This window comes from Canis lupus, chromosome 36 (genome assembly GCF_011100685.1).
Source record: "Canis lupus familiaris isolate Mischka breed German Shepherd chromosome 36, alternate assembly UU_Cfam_GSD_1.0, whole genome shotgun sequence".
NCBI lineage: Eukaryota > Metazoa > Chordata > Mammalia > Carnivora > Canidae > Canis > Canis lupus.
The window spans coordinates 27,101,518-27,128,739 of NC_049257.1; the positions used below are offsets into that span (position 1 = coordinate 27,101,518).

The following is a 27,222-nucleotide window of genomic DNA, read 5'->3' on the forward strand; positions in this document are numbered from 1 at the left end:
CGCCCCTCTAGCTGATCCCAAAGGTGTTCATTTTTCCAAGCTAGAATTGTAATTTTGAATCATGTGATAGAATCTGGGTTATAAAAAGACTTTGCTTAATAAGTTCATTAAAGTGTAAAACTGCTTGTTTGCTGGCGTCTTCTCCAGTTTTCATGTGGGAAGTCTAAAGGGCAAGATCCTACCCTAAGAAAAATGAGTAAGTTACTGATTGAAATTTGGGCACATGGTTCCTGGACAGAGGAGGAGTCTGTAGATGGCATCCAAATGAGCACAAAATGCCTACACTAGGGCTCTTTATCACCTACCCTTCTGACCTATGCCATTCTCTCGCTCCTTCCAGTGCTTTTTGCACGTAACAGTTGTGTTCAAGTTGAGGCATAACCTTAGAGAACGTTCTACTATGAGAAAGTTATGATTCTATAAAGAGCTTAGATACGTTGGCAGAAAGACCTAACAAGGAATTGTAATTTAGTCAGGCCTCCGGATAGTCCTTTGACAAATGTAGATTCTTATGTCATCTCTACATTTCATGATTTGTAAATAATGTTTTTTACTGCTTATGGAGGTCCTGCCCAAGTACGTCAGACACTATTCCAAGTGCCCTGTATTGAATCATTTACTCAATGCTCACAGTCCTTCTGCAAGTACAATGATATTACTTTCCCTCCTTGTACCAATAATGAATATTTCTGAGGCACAGAAATGTTAAATAGTTTCCAGGGAGCACAGAATTAGTACGTGGCGGGGCAGAGATTCAAGGGACAGCCTGTGGCAGCTGGCTGTAGGCCCTGCGGCCGTGACCACTTGGACGATACAAGGAAACGCAAGGAAGCAACCCCCAAAGGGACAATCAAAAAAGTTCCAAGCATTTTTAATTGGTAGTTATTTATAAGTATGACCATCGGCTTTTAGTCGTTGTAAAATTCAAGGCAGTAAGTTGGGGAACTAAATGTTTGCAGGTGCAAAAATCTATAGCTTTGTTTCAGTTTTGGTGGGGATAGTGGTGGGTTTTGTTTTGGGATTTATTTTATTTATTTTTAAATTTTTTTTTATTTATGATAGTCACACACAGAGAGAGAGGAAGAGACATAGGCAGAGGGAGAAGCAGGCTCCATGCACAGGAGCCCGACGTGGGATTCGATCCCGGGTCTCCAGGATCGCGCCCTGGGCCAAAGGCAGGCGCCAAACCGCTGTGCCACCCAGGGATCCCTGTTTTAGGATTTATAGGAGCTGATTAAACACCAGCACCACCAGCACTAGAATCCCAACCAGGCGGGGTAGAGTCTGGTCATTGGAGAGAAGACGGGGGGGCTGGGCCCCATGGAATCCTACCGTGGACCGGGCCTCGCGTATCCCCGGGGGTGTGGGGTCTGGGGCTCTTGTCTGGGGCACGTCCTGTTGCTGACGGACTTCTCCAGATGTCACTGGCTTAATAGAGCGGCAGGTGCCCTGCAGGTCACCGGCTGTGAACCCCAGGTCTGGGCCGAGCCCAGCTGCTCCCCACTCCTTGGGCAGCAGGTGGGGGTGCGTGGCTGTGCTGCTGGGGCAGGTGCAGGAGGACGGGGCCACAGCCCGGGGCCCTGCCAGCGAGGCCGCAAGGTGATGGCCCGCACGTGGCTGCTGAACGCCGGGGACCAGGCGCCGGACCAGGCGGTGCAGGTTGCCAGTGCCTTAGGCTTGGGCTCAAGAGGGGACGAGCATCCCTGTGCAGCCCCGGTGGGTCCCCTCCTAGGATGCCCCCTCTGTTCCCCTCAGGCTGAGGGAGCGGGGTTGGTGGCCCACTGCCCTGCCCCGGTGGGTCCCCTCCTAGGATCTCCTTTTGCTTTTGTTCCCATCACCCAAAAACGACCCTCCCTCGGATCTTTATCTCAGCATCAGCTCTAGGCCAAAACCCCGCTTGAGGAAAGGATTTCATATGTGACCAAAAGAAGAATTTTACAGACAATATTTCTTTTGGTTATTGAAATCCCGTGGTGGGTTTTCTCTTCTGGCCCCTTTCTCGCTGCACAGGTCACGAGTGAGGGATGGTAGCTGGTTGGGCCTAAGGAACGGCGGGGACTCCAATGGGGTTTTGTTTTTCCACCTGTGAGGCTTTTGCCCCTATACTGAAGAATGAAATAAGGAGAATAAACCTAAATAATGAGATTTAAGTAAAAGTAAGACACAACTAGAATGAATGAAATAAGAAAAATAAAATAAGGAAAATAAGGAAATGAAATAAGAAAAATAAACCTAAAATGAAATAAGGAAAATAAACCTAAAAATGAGATTTAAGTAAAAGTAAGACACAACTAGAATGAATAAGAAAAATAAAATAAGGAAAATAAGGAAATGAAATAAGAAAAATAAACCTAAAATGAAATAAGGAAAATAAACCTAAAAATGAGATTTAAGTAAAAGTAAGACACAACTAGAATGAATAAGAAAAATAAAATAAGGAAAATAAGGAAATGAAATAAGAAAAATAAACCTAAAATGAAATAAGGAAAATAAACCTAAAAATGAGATTTAAGTAAAAGTAAGACGGAACTAGAACTGCTTAGCATTTAGAAACAAAAAGAAGACGTCAGCCCCATTACCAAGCCCTGCATTTCTGATGTTTTGTCAGATGACTCCGTCGAGCGACTTGCTAACTGGCTCACTCACCTGCAAGGCAAGGTGGGTAGAGCATCCTTGATGCCCGGGCAGGAGGGAAGGGGGGCGACTTTGGGGACACGGCTCTCCCCTTCCAGGCACGGTGCCATTGATTTTCCCTGCGCTTTTATTTAATTCTCACAACGTAGATCGGGTCTAAGGTTTTAGATGGGGAAAGTGAGGCCGGGAGCAATCGGGGCTCTGATGCCATCTGTGTGGTCCCAGCCGGGCAGGTTCGGCTGCACCTCGCTTCTCCGGGCAGACGAAAGTGTCTAGAGGCTTTCCCCGGGGTGGGGTGGGGGGAGTGGGCTGCAGCCCGGGGGCCCTGAGATTCTTTTATTTTTCCTGGTTTAATTTTTTTTAATACATTTTTTATTGGTGTCCAACTTGTCAACATACAGAATAACACCCAGTGCTCATCCCATCAAGTGCCCCCATCAGTGCCCGTCACCCAGTCACCCCCACCCCCTGCCCTCCTCCCCTTCCACCATCCCTAGTTCGTTTCCCAGAGTTAGGAGTCTCTCACGTTCTGTCTCCCTTTCTGATATTTCCCACTTATTTTTTCTCCTTTCCCCTTTATTCCCTTTCACTATTTTTTATATTCCCCAAATGAATGAGGCCATATAATGTTTGTCCTTCTCCAATTGACTTACTTCACTCAGCATCATACCCTCCAGGTCCCTCCACGTTGAAGCACATGGTGGGTATTTGTCGTTTCTAATGGCTGAGGAACATCCCACTGTATCCATAGACCTCAGCTTCTCTATCCATCATCTGTCGATGGACACCAAGGCTCCTTCCCCAGTGTGGCTATTGTGGACATTGCTGCTAGAAACATCGGGGTGCAGGTGTCCCAGCGTTTCACTGCATCTGCATCTTTGGGGCAAATCCCCAGCAGTGCAATTCCCCCCGGGCAGCTAGCACCTGCCGCGCCCTACCGGGACGCGTGGTGGGTCCCTGCATCTTATTATTATTTTTAAACAGCTGCTATTGAGGCCAAGTGTGACCCGCTCCCGCTGTGATTGCTCCTCTGCTCCGTTGTCCTTTCTGCCTTTATTCTTGCTGGTCTCGTGAACCCCTGGTTTGTGTTTTCTAGTCACTTAAGATCTAGCTGCCCTCGCTGTGCTCCCCAGTTTATTTTCCTTCAGGTGCCACTTGTGACCCTTCACCTTCCACGTGGGTACGGCTGATGAAAGACACTTGTAAGCAGTCGTGCTCACATGATTTTATCCATTTTTGAAATTTGCCAATATTTTGGACCAGAAGTATATCATGGTTTTAAATGCCATTTACTTGGCCCCTGGTGAAACTAAACAACTTTCTTATTTGTTGAAAATTCCCCTTTTGAATCGCATCATTATATTAGTATTCCAGAATTACTTTACCAGCTGTGTATATTAGAGGTCTGTATTTTGTCTGAGACGTATTAGAAATCTTTTCTCATAATTGTAACTTGTCTTTAGCGGATGGCTTAAGATATATTTTATCATTGAGTGATTTAAAATTTGTATACAGTCTGGTTTATCAACATTTTCCTTTATGAGTTTTGGCTTTTCTATATTGTTTAAGAATAACACAATGTAATACAAATATTCTTTTAAAATATTACTGAACTTAAATACCTATATGATAGTATACATATTTTTCCTAACTCATAGCTCTTGTAGGCCATATATATATAATATATATATTTAATTATTTTTTCCTAATAAAATCAAACTTTATTTTAAAGTTCTACCCCTAATTGCCTTGTGTTCATGGGTATATTTCCATATCCATCATTGTATTTCTGATTGTTAGTCTGTCCTACTTATTTGCTTATTCTAATAAGTGTGTGTGTGTGTGTGTGTGTGTGTAGTATGGTAAAGACAGTGGTCTTGTAATATGTTCTTCTTTCTTAAATCTTTTTTTTTTAATTTTTTTATTTATTTATGATAGTCACACAGAGAGAGAGGAAGAGACATAGGCAGAGGGAGAAGCAGGCTCCATGCACAGGAGCCCGACGTGGGATTCGATCCCGGGTCTCCAGGATTGCGCCCTGGGCCAAAGGCAGGCGCCAAACCGCTGCGCCACCCAGGGATCCCTGTTCTTCTTTCTTAAAGGAGATTTTGCAGCTCTAAATCCCACCAGTTATGGCATTTTGTATTTTCATTGTAATTTGGTTCCAAACAGTTAAAAATTTAATTTCTGAATTCTATTGAGTCTATTTGACCAGAGAAATTATTTTGCATGATTTTAATACACTGGTTCTAAGTTGTGTTGCTTGGCATGGACAATGATCTAATCGTAGGTGAAAAGCTGTTAACAACTTCACTTCTCCAGTGTCTTGTAAGACCTGTAATAGCTGGTAGGTGTAGCATCTCTCTTATGTCTGAAAAATTTGACACTTTTCCTATATCATTCCATACAATATTTCAATCATTTAAATCAGTTAATCATTTTAAGCATAACACATTAGATTCAGATAAAAATTGTCTTAATGAAAAATATTATTTGAAGATGGATGTATTTCTGTTTCATGTCAGAGCATGATATCTTCAATCCGTTTTTAAATCTTTGGTATAATTACGTTAATTTAATTTTTTTTTCTTCATATAAGTCCTACCTTAATTGTAAAATTAAATCTTAGATATTTTCATATTTCTGGTTTGCATTGTGAATTTGGGTTTTTGTTTTCTCTTTCTTTTCTTTAGAGTGAGAGAAAGCCCACATAAGCGATAGAGGGTAAGTAGCAGAGAGGGAGAGAGAGAATCTTAGGCTTCACGCCCCTGGAACCCCATGTGGGGGCTCCATCTCAGGACCCTGAGATCATGACTTTCACTGCAATCAAGAGTTGAGAGCTTAACTGACTGAGCCACCCAGAGACCCCATAAATGTTTTTTTTTTTTCTTTTTTTTTCTTTTTATTTATTTTTATTTTTTATTTTATTTTTTATTTTTTATTTTTGGGTTATTTTTTCAATACCATTTTCAATTGGCTTTTGTTAGTGTAATGAAAAATAGCTTATTTTTCCATATTCACTTTATATGCAAACACATTGGCAATTCAGTCAGTCATTCTAATGTTTTTAATAGAATCTCTTGGGGTTGCTAACTATGTAAACTGATGTAATAATATTAAATATTAAAATATTACTTAATCATTTATAGTAATTTATTCTTTTGATGTATTTATTTTGTTGCCTTATTATAATATCTATATCTATCTAATATGTTGAGTATTACTCGAACAAAAAGTGGACATTATATATGGTAATGGTAAAATATCTCATTTTTACAAACATTTAGAAAATATTTGACAATATTTACCAATAATTTTCTTAAACATGTGTATCCTTTGACCCAGAGATTTCACCTTTGAAAATCTTAGAGATCTAAGTATCCTACCACTTAGGTGTGTTTATTGCTGCATTTTTAATGCTAAAAAGATCCACTGGTGAATAATATGAATGTTTATAAATAGGGGAACAATAAAAAAATATGTGATTTAGCCATAGTATAGAAGTATTTTCAGTCATTAAAACAATAGATTGGATCTTTATTTATTGATTATATGGGCAGATTAGATCAGATCTATATTTACCTGGAGTGATGTGCATTTTAAATGCAAAAGCAGCAAGTGGCAGAGCTATGTGTATGTTTTATCTGTGTAGGAAAATATAAAATATATGCATACAGGGCACCTGGGTGGCTCAGTCAGTTAAGCATCTGACTCTTTATCTCAGTGAAGGTATTGATCTCAGGGTCCTTAGTTCTGGCCCTCTGTTGGGTTCCATGCTGGGCTTGGAGCCTACTTAAAAAAAATACACACATATTTTCAAATGTTTATATGTATAGAGAGAAATATACAGAATGTATACCAAACTGTGATGATGGTTACCTTTGATAGGTTACGGAATTTGAAAGGAAGGAAAGAAAATTTATTTTTGTTCCTTAGTGCTGTTGTATTATCTGATCTAAATGTATTATTTTGGTAGTTCGCATGTCAATAAAGCAAGTATAAACATTATAGTTTATTATAGTTATAAAAATTCAATAAATAAAAGCAACCTTATAGTTAGATTGCATCCTTTTTTTTTTATTTTCAGAGTTCCCTTTTTGTGGCTTTTACAAATATGTGTTTCTAATTTAGCTCTGGGTAAAACCCATAATATCCATTTTATTTAAAGGTTAATGTGGATAATATGAATTTTTAAGAACAATAACGAATCTGTAGAAGACCATATTACATTAAAGTGGACTGCATTGGTAAAAAAATTTACATAGGCATACATAAATAGTGTTATTTATTGATTTTTGAGCTTTTGAACGATTAGCTGCTGTTAACTTCACAGATATTTTAATATCTGTCCATAGTATTTGTGAAAAACATTTACAGTCGCCCACAACTCAATGCAAGATTAATTTTGAAACATTTCTTGCAGATGTACAAATGTTCATTATACTTGACTGTTAATTTTGAATATTACTCAGCCAACACTGGCCTTCCCGCTGCTTTTGCAATTAACCTTCAGCCTATTGACAGCAGCACTTTTAATTATTATGCACCATATTTATGAAATAGAGTATGTCCTCTGAAATAATAGGCTATTGATTTGAATAGTCCTTTTTAATGCAATTGAAAATCCAATCATTTTTTATACAGATACTGAATATTCATTTACTATACTTTTGTGTTCCATCCATATAGATCTTGCTTTATTGCAGAAGAGTTTAACAATATTTTATACGATATCCTTTAGGCAACAAACACTTGAGCTTACTGTTTTATTATTTTCAGAGTTGAAAGAGACTACCTTTCTGGAATATTTGATGCATATGGCTTATGTTTCTTTTGGTATAGTGCATCAAATTATATTTAAAAGTGACATTTGGTGGCAGATATATGTCTGCTTAATGACCTAGACTCTCTATACTACTTTAATTCAATAGAGGGCTAGACATTGGTATATTAGAATTATTTCATGTGCTGTATTAAAGATATTTGGATAATTTAGAGAGTGACTGTTTGAAGATAAGTGGTTTCTTGTACATCTCCTCTTTGTTATTGAACTTTAAAAGCAAGCCCTATGATCACATTTTACTTAAAAATAATATGCCTAAATTCAATTAATACTTTAAGAAATTAAAGTTTTTTATGTATCCTTTTTAAATTAAAAAAAAAATTTTATTTATTTATGATAGTCACAGAGAGAGAGAGAGAGAGAGAGAGAGGCAGAGACAAGGCAGAGGGAGAAGCAGGCTCCATGCACTGGGAGCCCAACGTGGGATTCGATCCCGGGTCTCCAGGATCGTGCCCTGGGCCAAAGGCAGGCGCCAAACCGCTGTGCCACCCAGGGATCCCAGTTTTTTATGTATCCTTTTAGATAATTGATATTATCCAACTACATTTGTTTTTAAAGATTCTATTTATATGAAATAGAGAGAGAAAGAGAGAACAAGCAGGGGGAGAGGTAGAAGGAGAAGCAGACTCCCTGATGAGCAGAGAGCGCAATGCAGGGCTCTATCTCAGGACCTCTGGATCGTGACCTTGAGCCTAAGGCAGATACTGAACTGACTAAGCTACCCAGGCACCCCAACTCAGCTACATTTTTTGATAGCTTATTGTGTGCCTGACTTGGTGTCATTATAATAGATTATTTAATCATAATTTATATGTTGATGCTATTTGAATAGACATATTCAATGTTTTTTTACCTAGAATAATTTAAGGAATATACAGTAAAATTAAAATAAAACTCATTATTAAAGACAAGTATTATTTTAAAAAGTGGGAAACAAAATACATTTATATTTATTTATGACAGTGGAACTGACACAGATTCAATTTCTTCCTGCCTATATGTTGAAGTCCAGAACAAATGACACTTCCCTTCCATTCAGTCATCCATTTATTTATGCAATAAATATTTATTGTGTGTTTATTATGGCATTTGTAGGCACAGCCTAAAATAAAGATGAATCTCAGTCCGTGCTTGGAAGGAAGTTTATATCTAGTAACATAAAATAAGAACATTATTACAATTCATTTTGAGAAATGATATAACAGTGATATGTGTAATGGTCATGAAAGAAAGAATATGGAATGTCCGTATGTGATTATGGTCCCTTGTAATGAATGCATTCCTAGGTAAAGAAAAGGACAAAAAAAAACCTTAGATATATGCAACAGTGCATGCAAAGACACTGAATACAGAGAATTTCAAGCAATCCAGTGTGAATGAAGTATCGGATTCAGGGGCAGGAGTGTCAGGCAAGGAATTATGCTAAATGAGTAATAAAGATGAGATCCAGAAATGCTCTGTCTGACAAACCTAGGAACTTAATAGCTTGTAGTTCTTAAGGAACTTCAGTGTTTTGCAGTAGTTAAATGACTAAGATGTGAGTTTGATATTACTCCTTAATATATATTAGAGAGGACAAAGAATGGGCATGAGAGGAAAACTTGGGGCACAATTTTAGTCACCCAAGTGAGATATATTGAAGACTTCTACTAAATCTATCTTAAGTCACTGAAAAAGATGGAAAAGGAGATATTGGGATGTAGTATCAAGGGAGTTTGGTTGTAAACTGGGGGCGAATTTGTAAACTCCAAGATGATTCCTATGTTTCCAGGCTGGGTGTAATTATCACATAGATTGACAGGTGTTACTATCCCATCAGTGACATAGGAAAGCCGAGAGATAGTTGGAGGGATGCAACAAGTTCAGACGTGGACATTTTTATTTTGAGACACCTATATGAAGTAGTAAAAACAGATACATAGAAAAACAGGAATTTAATATTGAAACTGAGGATGGATGTAAGAGTGGGTATCTAGATGTGGAACTGTTGAAATATAAGTGATTAAGGATGGAAGAATTTGTGGTCAATTAGTAAATGTGGGAGAGCAGTGAAGTAATAAAAAATATATAACTACAGCTTTTAATGAACAGGTACAGAAAGTGGAACCAATGGTAGTAAGTTTGCTTCTTAAAAGTATGGCTAAACACACGAGTGAGCCATGTTCTAGAAATTAATGGAAAAGAGTTTCAAATGAGTGGCAGAAAAGCAGAGTGGATAAGAACATGAATCCCAGTGACAAACCGCTTTGATTTAAGAGTTGTCTCCACCACAATTTACTAATAGTGTGATCTTGGGTAAGACAACGTAGCAAATGATTTTCTCTCTGAGTCGCATTTTCCTCAGCTATAAAAGTGAGATAATAATGATTGACATCTCTTACAATTTTTAAGAATTTAGTAAAATAAGACACAATGCCTGATACATGGTAAGCTGCCAACAACTGTTTCTCAATGTTATTATTAGGAATAGCTGGTCATTCATTCCAGTATTTAGAGCAAGCAGGCGAGAGAAGCCTCCATCTGATTTGACATATAAGTGGAGATAGATGGTTATTTTATTATACTTTTTTCTTGCTGATAAAATTCATAGTATAAACTGAAGTTTAAATGTTTAAATTTAGGGCACCTGGGTGGCTCAGTGGTTGAGCGCTTGCCTTTGGCTCAGGGTGTGATCCCAGGGTCGTGGGATCGAGTCCCGCAACAGCTTCCCACAGGAAGCCTGCTTCTCCCTCTGCCTGTGTCTCTCATGAATAAATAAATAAAATCTTTTTAAAAATGTTTAAATCTGGGTTTAAATGGCACAAGGCAAAAATAATAAGGTAGGCTAAGCTTGTTTGATTACTTCACTTCCTTGTAAAGATAATTGTTACTGTAATCACTGTCCAGGACGTAGTTTCTTCCATCGAGGTTTAAAGGACAAGTAGGAGAAGGGACAGTTGCAGTGCTGGCACCATGCAGATGGAAAATAAAGAAGTGAGCTTAGTATCTCTACATAACATTAAAAAATTTTGATGAAGATTGCCTTCAATGTACATAGATTCCCCCAAGGAGTTAAAGTTTAACAAAATTCAGAAAATATAAAATATGTGCTCTGTGATGTTAATGTTACAAACCTGATAAGACAGCATTCTAAAACCAGTAGTACTGGGGGCAGCCCGGGTGGCTCAGCGGGTTAGCACGCCTTCAGCACAGGGTGTGACCCTGGAGACCCGAGATCGAGTCCCACGTCAGGCTCCCTGCGTGGAACCTGCTTCTCCCTCTGCCTGTGTCTCTGCCTCTCTCTCTCTCTCTCTCATGAATAAATAAATAAAATCTTTAAAAAAATAATTAAAAAAAATAAAACCGGTAGTACTTATCTCTGAATTCTGTATACCAGAATTTTGAAGATGAGTAAATCGGAGTTCTTCAGATCCAGATAGCTATATGAAATCTTACCATTAATTCAGGACATTTCAAATTAACAAAGAGATTAATGGAATGGATAAACCAACTGTAAAGAATGAGAAGAGTATACCATTATTTAACACAATTTATCTGACAAATTATAAATAGTATACCCGGGATTCTTATATTTATTTCTCATGTTTTCTTTATATATGGGTAAAAATGTGCCATCTGTTCGTATCAATCTCCTTTCTTCGTTGTTGGGATTTTGGTGATTTTGTTTTGTTTTGGTAGCCCATAGTATTCTACGGTAAAATAGTGCTTCTGTTGCTTAGTGATTTAAGAGCACTGGCTATGGTGTTAGCTGCGTTCCTAGTACTGACTCTTTCCTTAATGATTCGGTGGTCTTGAGCAAGCCACCCGTCTCCTGTAAGCCACGGTGTCTGCAGGATGGGACGGTAGAATGGGATTAAATATTTGAAGACTGAAATGATGATATCTGCGAGTTGCCTACTACAACGTCTGACATATTATAAAGCATTTATCATTAGTAATGTCATCACCATCTTAGTTGTTTTCCCAGATTGCACAGCAGTGTTAATCCCGGCATCAGTATATGCTCAGAATTCATATTTTTATATAATAATATCTTAATTCTGTGAATGATCAGAGTTCCTCTACTGCTTTCTCAAAATGCCTAATGCCAATTACTTGTTATTTATCAATGATTTCATCTTAAATTAAGGTCTAGTCCTTTAGCCTTTTGTCTTTCTTCTGATCTTTTTTGTTTGTTTCTTCTATGCCAGTTTCCTCAATGCTATGTCCCCTCTGGAGTGGTTCCCTGAAGACTTTCTTTTGGATGGAAAAAATAAGTGTGCCTGTTCTTAAAGTGAACACTCTTATGTTGGGGAATCATGGGTATCTCTAATACCCCTTGTGTTTCAACACCACAACATTTTACTGTTTAATCATTTCATAATTATAGAAAATAATCTGCATGAGCAGATCGTGTAAAATATGCGTCATCAACTGTTTTTCTTCATTTTAAGATTTTAGCTTTTGTTTGTTTTTCAGAAACAAAATAGAAAGAAGATGTAGAAGCAAGGAGAAGAGCTCACAGTGAGTCAAAAGCAATGTTTTCTTTCTTTGTCATCTGTATGTGGCAATATTGTTTTAAGGGGACAGTGTTTTTTTTTTTTTTTAATTCTGGATTTTTCTGGCAATGATACTGCTTTAGACTCTCTTGGGAGAAAGGGCTATTTTATAAAGGTGGCGCTTTAACTGTAGCGAAAGAATGCCTAGAGCCTTACTCTGGACATGATTGATGATAGTCTTTCAAGGAGGAACCCAAATTATCTGGGAGAAAGACAAAAGGTGTGACTTTTCTCTAGCTGCTGTAGTTAGATCAGCAAATTACTTGACAGGAAACATTGTTACAAGTTGCTGATTCACATGTGTAACAAAGATGGAGTTTTGGCTCTTTCAGTGTCAGGTAAGTAAATTGGACATGTGAAATTGTAAAACTAAACAAGGTTTTTTTAAGATTGGGAAATGGAGATTAAATTGAAGTTTGAATGGTCAACTTGTTTAATATTAACAAACTGATTGTATTCATTTGTGTGGACATAGGTTGAGTTTCACCTATTACAGATAGCACTTCGTTAACAATATCATATTTCTTATATATCCCATGGGACAGTATTTAATAGGGGCACTGAAAAGAAATTTTAGTCAAATATAACTTTTTATAGGTGATTCTTTTAAAAATATGCTTTCTTCCATGTAAGTTTTCTCATTTACTGATTCTCCATTGTTATTAAAATGGGTTATTGCAAACAGAAACATACCTCAACAATTTATACAAGCAACGTACTTCACTTGATTAACATATATATTTAATAATAATTTTTTATCTGTTGACATTATAGTTCTCTATACTAGCAATCCAAGGCCAGCTACTAATAAATGGATTTTCACTTCTATGAAACGTTAATTACTTGGACTTATCATCTATTAATTATTAATATAAATACACTTTCATTCTTGGCCTTTTTCATAGTCATTGCGTAATGTTTTGCAAAGGAAGTAATGTCTTGAACAAATTGCATTGTCTCAATGCAAAGAATTGTTAGGAAGATTAGTCAGTAAAAGCGATGTAAGATTTTTGTATCTTACATATGTCTTAATTTTCTGTATAGTTTTATTTTTAACTGCAAAGATATGTTCACATACATATTGCCTTAAAACTATAATTACAATACTGTAGAACATATGTTTGTTAATAAATATTTTCATAATTCATATCATGTTCCAGATACTAGTCTTTACAAATGTTTTAAGTATTTGTTAAAATACAAACATTAACTCTTTTAATCAAAAGAATAAACCTAAGAGGCAGTAAGTATTAATTTATAGGTGAGGAGACTGAGGTAGATAGAGGTGAAATAATTGCTCGAGTCACCCGCCTTGTAAGTAGTAGACCCAGGAAGCAAATCCTGTCATTTTGGCTGTAGACTCTCTGTTCTTTACCACTATGCTCTCTTGCTACTATATCATACAAGGCTGACGCAAGTTTTTGGAAAATAGACTTAGAAATCTGGTGTTGCATTCAGTTGTTTCTCTGTTGAGGCTTTTGTTGTCACCTCTCTGAATTGATGGGAAAAAATAGTGTTTATATCTCTCCAAACTATTGTAGGACACTGGAGGCTAATAGTCCACAGAAAAATAGAGGCTGAATTTGTGATTTCTGTATTTCTTAATGAACCAATAGGACACTTCCACCAATTTTCGTAGTACATATTTCTGACTTACTGAAATGAAATGTTTTTCCTGTGTTCCATTGGCTCATTCTGAATTCACATTAGGGCCTTGTATTATTATGAGAAAAACTTAAATCTGAAGATATCTCACACACTGATGCACTTTGTGCTTGAACTCTCCTAACTAATAATATATTACTTTTTATTGTCGGATTCACTGATATCTACTGAAGGTACTTTCTGCTTCACAAACTGTGTAATGCACCTCCAGACTCTCTCGAGGGTTCCTTCTCAGGACTTCTACACAGGCCAAATCTTACCTTCCCAATGACCTTGTGTGTAGACTTCCACTGAGTGATTGAAAAATGCTTTTAAAAACAGATTATTACTTAAGGGTAGTAGCTCTTTTTCTTTTTAAACATTGATATGTGATAATTCCTTAAACTAAAAGAGCAGATAGATGATGCTACAGGGTGAAGGAGGGAGATAATATGCAAAGTGTTATCAAAATTTTCAGTGAATCAGAATCAGTAGGAGAATTTGTTAAAATATAGATTGCTTTTTCCCCCGAAATGAGTTCTAATTAGTTGTCAGTGGATACTTATGCTGCTCCTTTGGGGAATTACATATAGAGAGCTCCTGACCTAGAGCTTCATATATTATCAGGACATAAAATGAGGCCTGCACCTCCCTATTACTGTTTTCTTGTAATTCAGGAGGATTCATAATTGTATAGCATCCCGGTTTTGTTTTGTGGTAACATAGGCAAAATTCAAACTTCTCCAACTATGAATTCTTGTCTGCTATTTAGCTATTTAAAAAGAAAAGAAAATTAAGCTTTTGGGTTTGGGCAGAAGTGAGTCAGAGGTGAAATGATGTATGGTGATATGTCTTACAGGTCTTTAGAAGTTCACTGAATTAAAATGTATTCAATAAGTAGGAGGTTTATAGGAAGTGGAAAAGGTGACTTCTCAAGATTGCTTCATTAATATAATTTCCTGTAAGGGATGGTAGAGTAAAAGCTAGCAAATATATAGCTATGGATTTCCAAAAAGAAATTTTGAGCAAAATAAAATAGGGATGATAATAGTAATTTGATAAAAATCATAAGACTTATTTTTTTTTTTTGTAAAATAGTTTTGCCATATTTCTAAATCGAAGAGTAGTTCAGAAGGTAAAGGACTTAGTTTACCCTCTCTTGTCTTCAGGAGATATTTTTTTATCAAATTTTGTCAAATTTTAATTTGGATTCATAATATTTATTCAATGAATAATTTTGAACATCCACTCTGTCAGGAATCTGGGCCAATATACTTATGATATTTGGAATCAAACTTATGTATAACAAGCACCTGGAAAAATCAAACTCTTGTATATCAAGCACCTGTGTGTACCATGGAATCCGCTCAGTAAATATGGTTATTTTTATTTAAATTCAATTTGTCAACATATAGTATAACACCCAGTGCTTGTCTTATCAATAAATATATTTTTTTTAGTGAATTAAAGATTAAATGAATAGAACCATTCATTAAAAGAAATACCTGGTCAACTTCATAAAGGCAGCATATTAAAGAGAAATAGTCCTAGAATACATTATTACTTTTCTTGGGTGCAAATATACTGGAGCAGCAGGCTGCCGTCCTGCCTGGCTGGGTAAAGAGCCCTCACTGCTTGCACATTTTACAGAATTAGGTCATCCCCAGGGACAGTGCTCAGCTAGGTCACCACATCTACTTTTGGTGGGTGTCCATGTGAATTCACACCGTTCTGATGGGCTACGCCCAAGCCTAAGCTACGTTCCTGGTCTGTGTCGAGGCAGTCACTTAGGCACCATTTCAAATTGGAAGCTAAGTTTTTCAAGATGCCAACCCACTTACTTTACCATCTTTACGATCACCGGCAATTTGCATTAATTCAGTGGCTTCACAGCTGGAGTACTGTGTAAAATTATTCCTTGAGAACCTATATTCTAAGGAAGACCTATCCACCTCATCTTTAAGGCAGCTACAGAGAACTGGCAAATATAACTGGACAAACGTTGCAGTCTGTCTTTCAACGTGCCTCTCCCCTGGGGACGGAAGCATTCTGACGTTTTATGTTGATAAGTGAGTCTTCCAGAATGACTGTCTACTGCAAGTTAATTGCAAACATATGGAGAGTTGACATTGATGGAAGCCGGTATGTGCATGTCTTCCTAAATCCATACTCTTAAAACGGAGGGCCCCCCGCCAAGAGTGATAGAAGAAAGCTGGAGGATCTAGTTTCTAGAAAACTTTACAGAACGTGGCCATGTAATCCAATTAATGTCTCCTGAATTATGCTAGCTTAGACATTTGACTTGTAATCGTATAAATGTTGGAAAGCTAAACTACATCGGTTCACTCAGACAGAAAGTTCATAAATAAGACATTAGTGGCTTAAAAAATGAGTATCTCAGTTTCCCAAAGTGTTCAGTTAGGCATTGCGAGTCTTTGTATCACTGAAAGCCATACAATAATAATATATGAGACTCCTCTTTAAGACATCTCTTCAAAAATTTTAAGAAATGTTCTAAGAATGGGGGATCCCTGGGTGGCTCAGCAGTTTAGTTCCTGCCTTCAGCCCAGGGCGTGATCCTGGAGACCCTGGATCAAGTCTCATGTCGAGCTCCCTGCATGGAGCCTGCTTCTCCCTCTGCCTGTGTCTCTGCCTCTCTCTCTGTGTCTCAAAAAAATAAATAAATACATACATACATACTTTTTTTAAAGATTTTATTTATTTATTCATGAGAGACACGGAGAGAGAGAGAGAGAGAGAGGCAGAGACACCGGCAGAGGGAGAAGCAGGCTCCATGCAGGGAGCCTGATGTGCGACTTGATCCTGGGTCTCCAGGATCACGCCCTGGGCTGAAGGTGGCGCTAAACCGCTGAGCTACCCGGGCTTCCCTACATACACACTTTAAAAAAAAGTGTTCTGAGAATGGGATTTCAATTATATTCTTGTTTTTATGTCCATAAGAAACTTGGATTCTTTTTTATCTCTTTGATTTGAGGATAGAGTTTATTGGGCAGTGTGGCAGAGGCCATGTACTTGGCCTCAATTCAAGATCCTATTTGATTAGATTCAGAATAGCCAGCTCTCATAGCCGAATTGGTTTATGATTACACACTATTTGCTCACCCCAAGATACTCTTCTTTAGTCCTAAGGAAAGTGTAGATTATATATAAAAAGCAAAACAATATAACTGCTGGTGGGGTATGGCCCTCTGCTCCTAAGGTGCATCATAACATAGCTGTTGACTTTGTTAGACTGGTTACTCCAGTTCTAGCCGAGGAGAAATAACTGTGGTACCACAATAATGATGCCATGGAGAGTCTTTTCTATACCCTGTCGACTGTCACACGCACTTTAAGGACCATGGTGGCATCAATTTTACAAAACTTTTACAAAATTGCCATAGCTATGTGGTACAGATAGCTTCTTTCTTATCTTCTTCTCCCTTGGATTTTGATATACAAAATGCTTTTAAAAAATAAAGATAACTACGTAGGTGATCATGCAGTCTGCAAGGCGGCCTAGAAAATGTACAGTCCCTTTCACTTTTCCAGAAAGAATAATATACAAGATGACCTTTAACCATTTTGCAAGTGATTAACAAAAGAGGATAATTCATGAAGTTATTTGCATATTTTGCATAAACTGAAAAAAAGGAATGAAAGATCATTACATAATGTCCAGCCTAGGAGAATATAAATTTGGTTCCTAAGAGCAGATGCTGCTATAGGTTTAACACTGTCACATCCTCATATTTCCAAGAGATCTGCAATCATCAATCTTTACTATTTTACTTCATTGATTAACAAATTGATTATGCTAAATTTTACCGTAATTAGTTACAGAGTTTTAACTGGAAATATTGTTCTCATTTCAAATGTAGCCCCAATAGATTACATAATTTTTTAAATTAACTTCTCTGATCTCAGAGATCTTTTGCCTTTAGTTGATGTATTAAGGTTTGTTAGTGTCTATACCTAATGAATGTTCTAAATTAAATTATTAATTGAGTCTAATATAGACTTATGGATTATTATAATTGAAAGTCTATATAGACTTTTTATCTAGTTATTATATTTTAGAAACATAATAATATTTGGTCTATTTGTCTGTATCTCATCTATTTATTACCTATTTCAATAAAATACATGGGACTCGACTATTAGACTGTATTATAGTTAGCTTTTCCATTAGGATAACTGTTTTTAACTCCATGGAAAGTAAACAGTTTTTCTTCCTCCCAATACATAGCATAGATGTTACACATGTTTCTAGAGCACCGTTGACTTAATGGGTTGAGATAGAAGGAAGAGGCTTTAAAAATATGTTTATTATTACTCTCTGAGAAGCTGCCTTGAGACACACGCACACACACACACACACACACACACTGACTAGAGACTGTAGGAAACAGGAAGGATCCTCTACTCCCCATTTTATATAAAATTATCTCTAAATTATCTTTAAGCCACGGTTATCTCATAGACTTTATCTCATAGACTTTTTTCATCTGACACCAAATGAAAACCCACTTTTAGCATTAGAACAATTCACCTTCTAACTTGATAAAGTAGCATACCAGAAAAACTGTTTCAAACTCATGGAGGAAATTGTGGCATATATCAATTTTTATCTGATATTCATAAGGTAGCTGGGTTCGCTACCCATGAGTTAAGCATGGAGGAATTTAGGAATGTTGGGTGGCACATGATTCACAATTTTTTAAAAAAAGACACAAAAGACTTTGATTACACTTGGTTTGTTTTTGCTGTTTTTGATGTGAATACAATAAATTGTAATGCTTCTCTGTAAAAGTAATATAATCTTATATAAAAGCCAGTGCATTTGAGCTGGACAGCCCCATGGGCAATTTCTTGTAACATATGCATCTGTATATCCATCTGTGAAATACATGGCATTTCCTAGCAACTACCAACTTCAGAACAATACTGCCATCAGTTTGGGCTCACAGTGAAAATCTGAAATGAAGCAATATTCAAGATCACGTTTCACTTGATCTTTACTAAAATATTCCCTTTCCTTTTTAACCTACATCAAGAGATATATGGATGATTATCTAGATAAGAATCCTCCCTCAGAAGTCATATAAAGAAACGAGTTGGAAAGCTATTCTTGTAATCACCTTATTGCCAGAAGTCTTACTGAGATGGTGTTTGAGGACATGATGTGTTCCTCTTGTGAGAACTAAAAATGATCTGCAAGCCTGGCTTTCACCTAGATGGGCCTATGGGGGCCATGCCTTTGAACATTAATATATCATTAATGCTCAATAGCAATTACCGTGCTGAAAAATAATTGGAAAAATGGAACTATCCAAAATTGTTTTCCCTGTGATTAAGCAGAACTTTTTAGCCTTCCAAATCCATACCAATAAACATGAATATCATGCTCTCATTAGGTTTAAAGCCTATGTTCTGACAAGATACATTATTTCATAACTGACATTATTGGCTAGTAGTCAGATAAAATGCTTGAGAACTTTTAAGATTAGAAAAAAATGAACAGTTACACGGTAACAGATCTATTACAAAGCGGTGACAATAGAAGAGCAGAGCCTGTTTTTCAATTGGGAGATTATTCTAATCTTCAGTTTGAACTCTGGGCCTAAATTTTAAAATGATTCTTCTTGATGTATATGTACCCCAGACATGTCCATTTCTGGAGTTTTGAATGTAAATACCCAAACAAAATACCCTATACTATAGAGAATCATGCAGGTACAGAGGGATGAGTGATTTCAGGTACATTGTGCCACAAAACTCTATTGACTATATTTCCTTGTACAGGGAATTAAATTTGAAAGAGGTGAAGACTAATGGTGAAAGCTGGAGAAAGCTATGAAAAATTGTTCTATGTTTTCAATTTCATCTCGTTCTCCACTCTTGGACTATGAAGTGATTTATTCGTGTGAAAAAAAAAAAAAGCCCTCAGATTCACATTTACTGATGCCCAGTTGAATTTTAGGGACTGCTTTTTTTCCAAATTCCAACCACTGAAAGCAGATCAGGACACCAGACTTTAACAAAATCAAATACAGCAAGTATTTGAGATTCAGTTATTTTACCCATAAGGTTACATTCTTTTATTAATCATATTATCTATAGAGTTTTAAGAATATGGCATTTTATTTTTTTATTTTATTTTTTTAATTTTTTTTTAATTTTTATTTATTTATGATAGTCACAGAGAGAGAGAGAGAGGCAGAGACATAGTCAGAGGGAGAAGCAGGCTCCATGCACCGGGAGCCCGATGTGGGATTCGATCCCGGGTCTCCAGGATCGCCCCCTGGGCCAAAGGCAGGCGCCAAACCGCTGCGCCACCCAGGGATCCCCTATGGCATTTTATTTTTAAAGCAAAACTCCAACTTGTTTTTACTTGGGAACACTTTTTAAAGCAACTTTATAGTATTATTGACTACAGTCGTCAATACAGGTAAGTAGCTAAATAGTGGGGACACTTCTAAAAAATGTTTTGTGTTCACTGATGTTGTGGTAGGGCCACATCATTTATGTGCTCATGATAACCTTCCTCTTGATTTGCCTCTGCTGTAGTTATGTAATAAGAAATCGGAGGGGAGGGTTCAGATTGCCATCACAATTTGCATTAATGAAACAGATGTGTTGAGTGACATTGCTTGACATTGGTGTTTAAGTCATTGTTTATCAGTGGAAGACACAAGGTGTGTAGCCAGGTATGGTAAACATTGATTGCTCTCAGGGGAAAAAATAACTGTCAGTGAAGTTGAAAGGAACAGTGGGAACTCACAAAGGACAGAGAGTCTATGACAATAATGTAGAATAAAATAGAGAATAACAAAAGCCAAGCCAAAGTGGATAGCTGTTACATATAGGTGGATATACATATGTTTATGGTTTTCTATGGTCCCCTAAGAGGAGAATAATTTCATTTGCATTTATGAAATCTAGCTATAAAATGACTCTCTGATTAGAAAGCATTTTCTAGGAGAATGCAAAAGCCTTGAAATGATTCTTATCAGTTGCATTCTTTTTGAGCAACATTCCAAATATCAAATACCACTGTGATGCTTCAATGATGGGATACAATTATATTTAAGCCTCAAGGCGCAATGAAAGTGCTGAATGGTTTAATCAAGTAGACAGTATTAGAGCATGTTTCTCAGCAATGTCGCCCTTTAAAACCTCTTCTACTTGCGTAGATCCCTACTGTGGTGTTTATCGGACTCTTCTCCATCTCTGAAAAACCCAGTGATTTTCCCAGAGTGATCTTATTTAGGTTGATACTCTTCGGAGGCTGATTCTGCTCTCAGCTGGATGTTGTCAGGAGTGTCTACTAGTGAGCCTGGTTTATTTTCATTTGACTTTACTTGCTTGATTAAAATAATTTATATTTTCTGTTCCTTAGCCTCTTGCTACTCACAGCTCTAGAAGATGGTAGCCATAGTCTCTTCTCTCAAGGTCTCACACACGCTTAGGGACTTGGGGAAAAAAAGAAGAAATCATTACTATTTAATGATAATTATTTAAAATAAGTGGTATATTTGTGATACCTTTCATTAATGAAGGAAAATTTTTTGGAGGTTTTAAAAGCACTTTTAGGATCAATGTAATTCAGGTTATTTTCTTAACACTAAAATATGTAAAATCCTTATGAAAAACATATATGATTGGGACTAAAACAGGTTGGATAGAAATGTATTTGCTGACCAATACTTCTAATTTCAACATTACTCAACATTTGATGGAATATATCTATGGATATTATAAGATTAGAATACAGTACTATCTATTTACTAAACTTTCTAAGATATTTATAAGTTTCTACCACGTATATGTCATCCTAATAAAGGTAATAAAGAGGACAAAAAGTAAAAGAATTTTAAAGGAAGGCAACATTTGAAATTACATGGTTGTTCTGACACTTTACCCCATGCAATTTTATGGGAATCAGCATGCAGCCTGTAATTACATACCCTTAAAATCAAGTATAACAAGAAATAATTGCCACACAAGGTCATTTCTTGTCATGAGGAAGGTTGAGTAAAAAATAACGTATTACTTGTGAAGTTTATAAGGAGTAGTCAAAAAACAAGATCCAAATACATATAGAAAGCACAATAAATTAATTAGCAGTTGCCAAAAAGTGATGTGAATTTTATTCAAATTCATTTTTCTTTGTTTCATAATGAAGAATGATCAAGTAACTAATCAGGTATCAAACTGCTTTTAGTAATTACCACCTTGATAATTTCTGTGTAATGCTAGTGGGTCAGCTAATTCTAGGTCATAGTAATCTTAGCAGTGGATTATGGTACATTGCTATTATTTCTTCAGGACTACAAATGGTTGATTTAGTATAATAAAAGACTACGTTCGCTGAGCAAGGATTATAGTGAAAGAATCAGGTTGTACTTCGTTACCTGGAATGTTCCCTGATACACAGCCTGGTAGAAATACCCATTTTTTTCTTGATTTTTCAAAAAAATATGACTTCGACAGAGAAGTGAAATTAGAAGACAATCTATAGAGCTCAATTCCAGACTATACTTTGGCCAGAATTATATTGTATTTTAAAAATGGTAACAAAAGCTATTAGAAGAGGGTTTGAAAATATAAATGGATTAATGTGAAAATAGCTTTTCAAATTTCTGCTTCACTTTAGCTTAGAGATCAGGGCTCAGCTAGTTTGATTATAGCTTCCAGTTTCCCCTCCTAACTTGTATTTGTTGCATATATAACATAAAAAAGAAATATTTTAAAAGTTGAATAAATAATTAAAGCTTTCACTCCCTTAACAAGTCTTTGCTGATTCCCCTGTGAACCGTAACATTTCCAAACATCATATTATATCATTATCTTTATTTTTATTTTCAGACCTCATGATCTAAAATGTAGGGTGTCTCTGACCTTTACAAATAACTGAATTGATGTAGCTATTGCCTTCACTCTATCACCCTGATCTAGTCATTTTCTCCTGTCTCAGCAGCTACTAGTTTTATCCTGGATTGTGCAACCTGTTACCTCAAATATACCAATGACATTACAGATCTTTGTTTTAGGTCATCCTACTATCTGTATTATGCATTGTTGTTCCATATTTCTCTAATAACTTTCTCTGCAACCTTGTTCTTCTCTTCAGAACCATAAGTTGATTCCTGAAATGGTTCTATCTAATAAAAACCTTTGATTCTTTTTAGGTTTGCCTTTAACCTCCAGGCTTATATAGAGATTGTTCCATTAAACAATTAATTTCAATAGGATTAGGTTGCACAGAAATACTTGATTAGGCCTAAGTGGCCTTTCAAGTCATTAGGGTAAAGCTATTTGCAAAATAGACCTCTTTCCTGATCAAAAGCGTTGTTTATCACTGGGACTCATTCTGTACCTGGAGGTCATTACTCATTATTTTTCTAATTACAGCTTCATTGTAGTCTGTTCAACCTTAGTCTACAACCCCATCTTTTCTCTCATCTGAACTTTTATCATAGTCTTTTGTTCTGTAAGTAGTGTCCACACTTTTTCCCCTTTGAAATATTATGAAACCATTTTTCCTCCTAAAGATCTTAAGTTTTCTTCCATTTCTAAGTTTCTTTATGCTACTTAAATTATATTTTCTAGTGTTTACTAATACACATCTTCATACTGATATTTTATTTCAATGTCCCTAAAATCAGAAAGAGGGAAGTGAGCTGATGAAAAGGGACTCACATACTTGTGATAATTGTGATTTATAATAAGAAATAGGTATTTGGTCTTTGTTACAGTAATGTGGCACAGAGCTCCTAAAACCACTGGAACTTCCAGTGATGAGAGTTATATAGGTTTTTTGTTATGTTAATGAGGTGACTTTTGAATCCCATCTAGGCATGGGGCTGCTTGCCAGGTGTGATTAGAGGATTGGAACTTCCAGTCCCATCTCAGGACCTTCTGGGAGGTGGAGAGAGAGGCTAGAGATTGAGTCCAATCAATCATACCTATGTGATGAAACCTCCATTAAAAAAAACAAACAAACCCAAAAGCCTGGTTTGGAGAGCTTCCAGGTTGGTGAATATGTGGAGATTCTGGGAGAGTGGTGCCCTTGGAGAGGGCATAGAAGCTCTATGCCCTTTCCCTGTATCTCGCTCTATGCATTTCTTCCATCTGGCTGTTCCTGACTTATATCCTTTTATAACAAGCAGATTATCTGGAAAGTACTATGTTGTTCCTGAGTTCTTTAATTGCCTTTAGTAGGTCAATTGAACCCAAGGTGAAGGTCTTTGGAACCCCAGCTCTATGCCGATTGGTCATAAGTGCAGATGGCAACCTGGACTTGTGATTGGCATCTGAAGTGGGTGGGGTGTGCAGGACCTTTTTTTTGGAACTGAGCTCTTAACCCATGGAACCTAATGCTATCTCCAGGTAGGTAGTGTTATAATTGAGTTGAATTGTGGGATACCCTGCTGGTGTCCAAAATTGCTTGATGGTGTGGGAAAACCTCTCTCTCCTGACATACACTGGAGTTGGGGATCAGAATGGTTGGTTATCAGAAGAGGGATCAGTCAGCATCAGTGATATTTATGTCCTAACTCCCTAGATCTTCAAGACAAGTATGTATTATTCCTATTGTTTAACCGTAAACCAGTGGTTCTTAAACTTTTATTCCATGTAAAAATCCAGGCTTCCAAATAAGGAGGCCTTATTTAAAATGTAGACTCTGTTCCATCTGTTCCATCTTCAGAAAGACTGAGAATTTGTGTATTTAACATCGCTGCAAGTACTTTGGGTTAAGACTACTCTTAGACTCATTCAAGGATGCTTGATGTCTATTGGAGGAAATGAGATTCCAAAAGGAAAGAAACAACTTCAAGTTTAATGTATATAAGGTATTCAAGTGAACATATTAATACATATATGTGTGTGTATATATGTAAATCTATTGACTGCTTATTTTGGTGCATGCTCAGTTTGCCTGCCTCATTTCCTTTTGTAAATTATATTTTCTTCAGAAATAGGGGATATTAAACTCTTTAAAAAGCCTTATGTCACAAAGATATTATATACAATGAGCTTTAAATACTGTAATTATATGGGCGCCTAGATGGTTCAGCTGGTTAAGCATCTGACTCTTGATTTCTGCTCAGGTCATGATCTTGGGATTGTGGAATCCTCACTGAGCATGAGGTCTGCTTCAGATTCTCTCTCTCCCTACCCCTCTGTACCTCCTCCCACTTGCTCATGCTCTCTCTCTCAAAAATAAAATCTTTAAAAAAAATACTGTGATTTTAGTACTGACTTGTGTCTTGCTGAATAACTCTTACCCACCAAACCTATTCAATATTTTTTCAATAAATATTTTGTCTAGTTGACCCAAGAACCTTGTAAAGTAAGTATAACTTCATTCTACTTTTATAAAGAAATTGAAGTCCCTACAAGTTCATGAACATATCCTAAGTAAATAAATCTCCCAAGTAGCTGAGCCAAAATTCAAATTTGGCTCCTAATTCTATACTTTTCTTGTAATGCTGTGTGGTTAGTTGTATTTGATTGACTACTTTGTTATGTAAATTATGAGTTTACCGTAAGCCTTTTTTAGTGATGAAGTTAAGTATTTTTAAAATCATTAAATTGATTTATTTTCAAATTTAGAAAAATATAGACTTAGATAAGCCTCACATATCAAACTGAAGAGAATTCCAAATACATTGAATTTAGTTTTTGTGAGAATCAGACCTTAAGGTGACACCACAATCCCTGTCTCCTGGCATTCATGCTTTTTGTTTGTCAGCTCCTCAACAGTGGGAGTGGAACCGGTGATTCCAACAGGTAGCATGTGCTGGCAATGTGTAGGTGGTTCCATGACATTGTAGTGCCTGATTGCCAGAGTTTCTTTCTGTTCTTGGCTTCGAAAAAGCAACTTTTTGTACCACTGCAAGGGAAAGAATTCTGCTGATACTCTGAGGGAGTTTGGAAGCAGCTCCCTCTGTCCAGCCTCTGATGAGAACCCAGCCCCGGCATGGGGCTAATTGCAGTCTTGTGAATTGTAAGTAGAACACCTATTTAAACTATGACCTTTCACCCACAGCAACTGAGAGAGAAGAAGTGTACATTGTTTTAACCCACCAAGTTTATGGTAATTTGTTATGCAGCAGTGGAAAACTAATACAGTTTTGGTTTGTTTTCATCCTTTGCATCTAATGATTGATTATCTAACCAGACACTGCAGTTTTCTGCTGTAAGCATATATATTGAGAAAGAAGGTTTTTTTTTTCCCCTAAATACTAAAACCATTAATTGAAAGAATATTTCTATGTTATATTTGACTGCCAGTGGGTATCGTAACCAATTAATCTTTTTGTCTTTTTGCTCCTTTAGCCCCCATGAATCCTTCATTAATTGAACAGGTTGAGCATGGCTGTATGCCTCAGTGAGCCTATTTTACATTAGCTTTTTATTTACTTTATATTTCCCTACAGTGATTTTTTAAAATGGTTTTTCCAACTTCTAGTAATGGTGAATATATTACAGTTTTTTTTTCTGTTATTTAAGCTGACAAGCATTTCCTTGTATTCAATAAACTAGAGCTCGGGAGAGCTCTCATTTTTATGGCAGCTTTATAATTATACTTTTGAAATGACTGAGAGAGAAGATGCTCTCACCAATGATACTCCTGACCTCTGTCAACCTTTCTCTTGTCCTCAAACAGTTCTCCAACATCTACCCGATGGGATAGGGGATTTAGTATCCAAATAAAATGTGGGTGGGACATGCATGTATTTACTCTACATTAATCCTACAGTCTCTCACACCATCTAGTTTTTGGCCTGGGAAAGACTGTGGGCTAAATTTAAGGTGAAAAAAATAATAAAAAAAAACCGGCATAGAGCACAGTGAGATAAACCCAATAATCCTTCAATGTGGTTTTCCTCCACTACAGTCCTTTTTCTTCTTGAATATCCTCTTTTTATATAACCTCTAAGGCCTATCCTATGCTTCTCAAACATAATATTCATCCCTACCCACATCATGGGCAAAAATGAAATACTAATGCATTAAGGAGGTTTTTTTTTTTTTTTTTTTTTGTAAAAACTAAAATATAAAATCATCAGAGAAAATAAAGGCAAATATTTTGACCCTTCAGGAGTGGGAAAATCATAAGAATGTCTGTACACTCAGAAGACATACAAAAGATATACTAATTTGACTGCTTATTAGGAGAAAAATAGCAAAGGGTTGACAAAGTCAACTAAAGCAAGTCATAAAGGAGAAGGCTAATATCTTTAATAAACAAATTTTATAAATACATTGTTAAAGAGGAATAGGTTTCAATATAAACATAGAAAAGAAGTCTCCATAGATATTCATGGAGGAGAAAAAGCACGTGAGCAATAAATACATAAAAACATGATCAACCTCATAGTAGTCAGGGAAACAAATTTAAGAAAAAGTTTTATCTGGAAGATTGGAAAACTATTAAAATATATGCAAACATAAATACTGATGGACTTAAGAAAAAACAATCTATTGGAGATCTGAATGTGAATTGCTATGACCTTTTTTGGAAGACAACCTGGTAAGATATATCATGAT

The 27,222-nt window shown here is 36.5% G+C and overlaps 1 pseudogene; it reads left to right on the top strand.

Annotated features, from left to right (window-relative positions):
* Positions 1–1,320: 1,320 nt before the first annotated feature.
* LOC119877892 overlaps positions 1,321–27,222 on the top strand; it is a 32,308-nt pseudogene continuing 6,406 nt past the window's right edge.